This window comes from Vidua chalybeata, chromosome 5 (assembly GCF_026979565.1).
Source record: "Vidua chalybeata isolate OUT-0048 chromosome 5, bVidCha1 merged haplotype, whole genome shotgun sequence".
NCBI lineage: Eukaryota > Metazoa > Chordata > Aves > Passeriformes > Viduidae > Vidua > Vidua chalybeata.
In genome coordinates, this window is record NC_071534.1 from 19,196,643 (window position 1) to 19,204,203 (window position 7,561).

A 7,561-nucleotide genomic window follows, 5' to 3' on the forward strand; every position below is an offset into this window, starting at 1 on the left:
CTTGATCTGTAGGAAGAGCTTCAAATTAATTTTTTGCCACCTTAGACACCATGGTCAATCAACCACAATATACAAATATACAGGAGATGTGACTTTCTTAGTTCCAATCCTCACTAAATTACTTGTTGGTTGTATTTTCTTTTTCTGTACCAGAGGCTGCCATCAGCTCTGCTATTTCATGTGGGGCTAAATAAAATCTCTTTAATCCTGGATGCTCTGTTCATTTGTAGCTGCACAATGTAGTCTTTGGTGTTCACCTAAGGCTCCCACATGAAAGCAATAGTAGGTTCACAAATATATGTATAGTTTTGTATTTAAAAGCAAGCGAATATTTCCCACATCTAAGTAAAGGCAGCAGAGGTTATTTTTACTTTGTTGTGATGAAATGTTTAGCCCCCACCTCTCACACTAGAAGACAAAATGTTGTCTGTGTGTTGATAGAATAAATAGGGGCAAGGAGCTTTGCAGAAGCTGAGAGAGACCCCTTCCCAAAGCAAGTACATGTCCCATCTCATCCCCCCTCTCCATTCTCACATCAGTACATTCCAACCAAGTCTTTTCCTGATCTGGAGTTTTTGTAAGGTCAGATGATTCAGTTTCTTTTGATTTCCCCGATCCTCCACCTGACAGCCTCACCTCAGAGGAGCAAAAAGAGCTGTGCAAACAAACTGCTCTCTCTGCCACAGAGTCAATCCAACCCTTCAGGACTGGAGAAGAAGCAGCTTGTCAGGCAGAGTGGGGAAAAGACTTGCACCTGGCCCTGCCCCTCTGGGATCAAGGAGTGAACTCCAGTTTCCACTCTAAAAGAGAGTCATTATTCTTTGGGCAAAGGTTTTCCTCTCTACCCTTAGCACTGGCTCAAGAGAAACAGGAAAGGGGAAGGCTGATTTTGAATTGTGCTGAGGCAGCTGCAAATCCACACAGAACTACGCTGTCCATCACTGGGTTTGTTTTGCTCCTGGGGATTACTTGCTGGAGGGGCTGCGTGTGCACAGGCAGGGTTGGGTCTCTTTACTTCTCACCTCTGTTTGGGTGTCGTCCCAGGCCGAGGCCTGGTTAAGGCCTTGTCACCTTCTGGTCCGGTTCCAGAATATTTTCCAAAGGATGTAAACTAACCTATCAGGAAATATTACCTCTTGTTGTAACCCTCCCCCAACCCTATTACAGTGTTTTAAATCTGTCTTCAAACACCTCCCACGTATAATCTGGTTATTTGGGCCTAATTGCTTAACTTTCCTTTGCGAGGCAGTGCAGGCTGTGCATTAGATAAAGATGTGACACCTTATATTTAGCATTAATTGTGACTGCACTTGTCCTGAGCACACATCTCTCTTGCCAGTCCTTGCTATGTAATTTCAGTCCCTAAATAGCCCACCTCATGATACATTCTTTGATAAATTTCCCAGCAGTGTTTCTTGTGTGGTATAAACTGCTACAAGCTCTCGTTATAAACCTTAGAGTGTTTGGCTCTTTAGGAACAAAATCCTGATGCCTTCCCCCTCACCTATATCTTATTTTGCTGAAGAACAGTTACCATCTACATGCAAAATAGGAGTAAAAACAGGGGCAGATATTAAAATAAGTATCATTTTGTGATACAGTGTTCAAGAGCTGTATAGTAGAAGTCTTTTTATGAGGAGTGGTATCCTCCAAAAAAAAAAAAAAAAAAAAAAAAAAAAAAAACCAAAAACAAAACACCAACATGATTTACCAAAACGTCTCTGATTCAACCATACTAATTTTTGGGTTATTTTTTGATTTGATTTGTTCTTTGGGTTTGTTTTTTTTTTTTTCCCTCCATAAAAACCAGCAACTGCTTAAAAATTAGTTGTGCAAAGGCAACTAATTGTTCATGTGATGGAGGATACAAGAGAGTGTTTTCCATTTCTCACTGTGTCAGCTGCAGCTTAGCCTGAGGTGACAGTGCTTTGCTGTCCTGAAGTAGACAAGTAAATAAATAGGTGCCTGTGCCATGGTTGTTATTAAACACTATACTCGTTCCCTGAGCTGGCTGGCACCACAGCAAGACTCACAAAGGCTTGGTGGAGATTGCACCTTCTTGACTCTCTTCTCTGGATCAGCATCCAGGAGTTTGTGGGGAGACTGCTACGTGCACAGCGAGCCGTGCTCCACTTGTCCCGAGTCTGAAATCCCATTTGCAAGGGCTGCCAAGCCAGCACAGGAATGGGCACATTAGTCATGCCCAAGTACTGGCAGAGCAAAAAAGCCCGAAACAAGGGGATTTCAAGGTGGAGAGGAAGAAGCTCCTGCCTTCCCTGTTCACCCTCCAGCAACCCCAAAGAGCTGCAGGCAGTGGCAGGCAGGTGTGTCACTTCTGGAGCAGCAGTGACAGACTGCAATCCGGAGGATGAAGAAATGCTTTCAGAAGCTTCCTTTCTGTCACATTACACTGCCTCAGGGAGAAAACCTAGCTGCTGAACTGGAGAATTGCCGCAAATGAGTCGAGTGCTTCTGGCCTCCCACTCACATGTTTCCGTGTGAGAGTAAATAGGTAAGAGAGTCCTCTGAAGAGAGCAGAAAGGAACTGCGTTTGCAGGCTCATGTCTTGCAGCGAGGTATTTGCTGACTGAGCATGCACAGAAAGACCTTTAGTCGTTTTCCCTGTCTGCTCTTCTTCACAGGGCAGCACTTTTTAGGCAGTTTCCTGTAAGAAATAGTGCTGACCCTGGCCTCTTGCTCTTTCAACAGCCATACCGGCAGGGACTCAAATTGGATGCAATTCAGCCGAGCTACCCTGAGGGGCCTTGGCCAAGTAATCCGCTGTGCCTCAGTTCCCATTCTCTAAAATTAGGAAAATACTAATCTACTTCACAGGACTGGTATAGAGAAGAGCTTAAAAAAATGAAACCTCAAACCAACAAATGTCACCTGCATTTTCTTTGGTTTCTCCTGCAGGAGGTGTGGGGAAGAAATGAAGAAAGACAGCTGTAGAGTCCCTTTGCAGATGAGCCAAATCCTGAATGGAAGCTCTGGCTAAAGAAAACAGTAAGGAACCAGCAATACAACCTCTGAATAGGATGCTTAATTGTAGCTATAATTCTGTAGCACTCAAATCATGGTGTGCTTTATAGACAAAGAAACACAAGGAATGGGGGCACTGAAAAATTAAGACAGCAACAAGTCTGCAGCATTGTGCACTTATTTGTGTACTGGCCGTCTGTCAGTGTGCATTGCTATCAGCTCTCTGGGAAAGAAAATGCTCAGGTGAGAGCTAACAGGAAGATGAGTGCAGCAGGCAAGGAAGTCTGGGGTGGGTGTCCCAGGCAGACACTGGAGGGAGGAGTAGCAGACTGGCAGGAAGTGATTAATGGGACTATCCAGATATTGTGGTCCAGACCTCCAGCCAGTGCAGCAAGAGCAAGTGGGAGATGGAGTTATGTGCTGATGATGAGACATGGCAAAGTTATAACCAAAGTGGTGGGTAAGAGGGAGTCAGTGGAGGGGATGCAAGAGAGACATGAAGTGTTCAAGAGTGAACAAATTCATTTGAAAAGCTGCATATTCAGTGGAGGAAAGGAAAGTAGTCAGAAGCAGAGGAGAGGGTCTGGTATCTACAAAGTTTTAGACACCCTGGGGGATGGCTAAAAAAAGCCATGGCAAAATAGGAAACTATTTTTTATAAGGAAGGGGAAAGAATATAACTGTGAGGCTTGACTAGAGGGGGAGTGAAGTTAGAAGCTGGCCCTAAAAATAAAAAAAAATGAATAGTTAGGAAGTTTGGCCCCCACAAAAAATGCAGAATTGTGTGAAGGGAGTGGCATAGGAAGGAAAAAGGGAACCCTCTGAGCAGACATGCAGGAGGCTGAGGCGTAGGCTTAGACCTGGAGATGGAACAAGTTGATCTGTGATTCATGAATATAAAGGAAGATAATGCAGAAGATTTTAAGATGTAGTAGAAGTGTGTTCATTTGGTTTTGAAGATACCCTTTATTGATCAGCATACATGGGACTTGGATGTGTATTTAGCTTAAAAACATCCAGTGAAGCAGTGCAAAGGCGAAATCAGCTGCTCATGACCTTATCAGAAGCACTACTAGCTCCAGAAGATCCCTGCCTTTCACTTGTCAGTGCTTTTGTCCAGCAGTGCCACAGTGCAGGCAGATCAAGTGGGTGCAAGTGACTCCCGTGAGTCAGAGAAGGCAAATAAAAGGAGCTGATCAAACCTCCCCCTGGAAAGGCTGTTTCCTGACAGACATGTCGGAGGTGTGAAAGCAAAACTTCACAGGAATTCATGTTCAAAATTAATTTGCCTTTTTCCCTTTTATTTATAAATGCTGAAATAAGGTAATAGAAAAAGAACCAGGTGTCGTTCCCTGCCTCTGTTCCAGCTGCTCTTTGTGCGGCCAAACCACCATGTGGCTTGACTGAGACACTGCACAGCAGAATTTGTCCCAGGCCATAGCATCCCTCCAAGCAGGGGCACACCCTGGGCACCCCAAAGCCATGCACAGGGAAACCAACAGAGCACCTTTGTTTTGATACTGGAGACATTTCTGCTTGGACTTCAGTAGGGAAGAACTACTCAGCCAACCAACCAGAGGCATGATGATGGTCCTGGTCCTGAGATAATGTCACAGGACTAGTGACCTGGACAATCCCTCCCTGTGTCTATGGACACCTGAATTCAGGCTTAGAATATCATATTTTTGGATCAGCATTGGCAACAAGATGTGGTTTTGAATTCTTCCAAAAGCAAAACCCAAATGCATAATGCCTTCATGTTCCTCCAGTGCCTGTTTTTAGATCCATTTCTTTTGCAACTCAATTAATCAAGATTTTGCTGCTCATTTTAAAATAAATGGCATTTCTCTTAGGAAGGTTTATAGCTTTCAGTCTTAGAGGTTTAAAAATACTCACATGGATTCTGAGCTAATCCAGATTCATAAACCATTCTCATCTGTTAATACCTGAACACTTTGATCATCATATTTAAGATTTTTTTCTTTTGGCAGAGGGGTATTTTTCAGACAGATTGTCCCCCAGTACTCTTTATTTTAAGCTTGTGACAGGTTACTGTGCTGCACCCTCATGCAAAACACATAGGAAGAAGAAAGGGGGAGGAGGGAGGAGACGCTGCAGCAGAAATAAGCCACAACTCTTAAGTTTATCCATATTTCTGTACCCCTTCTCCTGATGATGAAGAATTCTTATTTCTCCCCTTGTGTTTAGCTTATCCTACTCATCTACTGTTTTCTATTTGCCCTGTCATACTTAGGTGGGATCTTTTAAAATTCTTCCCTTGAGAGTGACCCTGGGCATTTTTCCTTTGACTCTTCCAGCATGGCTGGCTCAGGAACAGGTTTCTGCTTGGCAGACCCCCACACCTTCTTCCCACCCTCCTGTATTTACATTCTTCTACTGGAGAAGCAGCTGCATCCCCTGGGGAAGATTGCAACCTGTGGAAGATCCCTATCCCTAGCAGAGCATCTCTGCTCTGACAATCAGAATGAGACTCCAGTCTTCATGGCTCTTAATTCCAGTTAGTTGAGGCTGTCAATTAGGAGAGGAAGCAATGATTGAATTTATTTTTTCCCCTCATGCTGACAATTGTCCTAAGTCACAGTAAATGCTGTGACTAGACAGAAGATGATCTTGAGAAGGACTGCAAATAATGGCTTAGCATTTTGCATATCTCACAAGCATTTAACTTATCCCTAGTCTTCCTGAAGTCACATATAGGATGTAGTGGGGTCAATTCATGAGCTCAGGTAAGGTAATTACCTTGTGACCCTCTTTCAACACTTCAGAGCAAACTGAAAAGCAAACCACAGCTCAGCAATCACTCATGCCAGTGCTCAGGCTAGCACTGTGACAAGCCATGTGTGGGATGTACTGGTGCCTTGGTCATCAGGTAGCACAGTGGCTTTCCGGCTTCTGAAGGCCATTAACTGCAGCAAGGCTCTAGTGAGCTTGGGGATAAATCTACCACAGCAGCCTCTACAACATTCCAGCCTCTGTCCACCCCCTCCAGGAAGCTACAGCTGGCACCCAACACTGCAGAATGAGAAGCTCCATGTGTAAGTCCCAGCATGGGAGACTCAGTAGCCTGACATTTAGGACGACAAACATCCTGCTCTGGGTGTCCAGGACATGCTGCTCTCCACTGCTATGGGACTACACAGCAGTGCTGGGAAATTAATTCACTCATCTGGAAGACAGAGAGGTTGGATTGGGTTGTTTGTCTGCAGCACTAGGTAACTTACCTTTGTGAACAGTGCCTTGGCAAGTTAGTTAGATCAGGGTGATTCCCTATTTTCATCTCCTCATGAGCCAGCCATTCCCTTTTGTTCTGAGCTCATCTGTGTTTGGAAGGTAAACACATGGTGACCTTTAGAACTAGGAGCTTTTACAGTTTGCATAATACTGCAGATACATATGCCATGATAATAAATAATTTAGAGCAATTATGGAATAAATCCTTGCCCCAAAGAGATGCCCAGATGCAAAGGGTGGAGTATGCTGCCAGACATAAAGTACAGCTCAACCAAAGAAGCCATGTTTTATTTTTGGCTGCAAACACCCAGATTTTTCAAGAGGAGTGAAGAAAGCCTAGCCAACATGAGCAGGCTCCAAGGGCAAGCTGAAGGAAGTCAGAAAGTCAGAGGGGATGAGAAAGCAAGCAGAGGAGATGTTTTGCCACCGTGTGAGGGTAAGGGCCCAAAGACAGGGCTTGAAAGAGGTGATGAAAAATGCCATGCTGGCTTAAAGAAAGTCATGGAAAAGGAAGAGAGGCTTTGAGTGTGACACCCACAACTCTGCCCTTGTCCTGGTAGGCCACCTTTGGCAAATAACTTCATCTAACTTCCCTCCTCCTGTTTGTACATCATGGCACTCTGACTTGCAAATTCTTTGGAATAAGACTATAATTTCTACAGGTACAGGAAGTGCCCAGTGCAAATAGGCTCTGAACTCAGATGGTGCATCTCTGTGGTAAAGGACAGGAAAATCCAACAGAAGATGCAAAGCTGTTGCATGGGCTTGGACACAGGCAAAGCTGTTAACAGGGAACAACAGCCTGTGCTGTGGGAGGAAGGAGAACAGGATGCTGGAGCTGGGAGGACAATGCCGACCACTGAGAGCACAGCTTGCTTGTGGCAGTGGGATAAGTGAAAGAGCAATGAGGAGAAAGAAATGTTAATATCATGGTATGTGGGTGGAGGTGGGGAAGAGACAGGCATTGGTTTGGTAGAAAAGGCAGGTGCTATTTTAGTCAGACTGTGTTAATTTCAGCTCTAATGTAATTCAATTTACGTCAATTTTAGTCAGTTGAATTACACAAAAGATTAATTTAGGCCAATGAGTTGAGGTAAGAGTGATTCAGCCCAAAATAAGTTTTGGGGTGCAAAGAAGACATATGAAGCAAGGTGAAGAACTGGAGCCATCCTGGATTTGGAGAGATGCTGAAGTAGGGAGGGTGGGAATGAGTGAGGGCAAACCTGAGGGAGCAAAAGCAAAAAGGCCACAAGACCCTGCAAGGATGTTTGCCAACGATTTTCATTGCAGCCCAGGACAATTTACAAAGAAATGCAGTCTGCTCCCT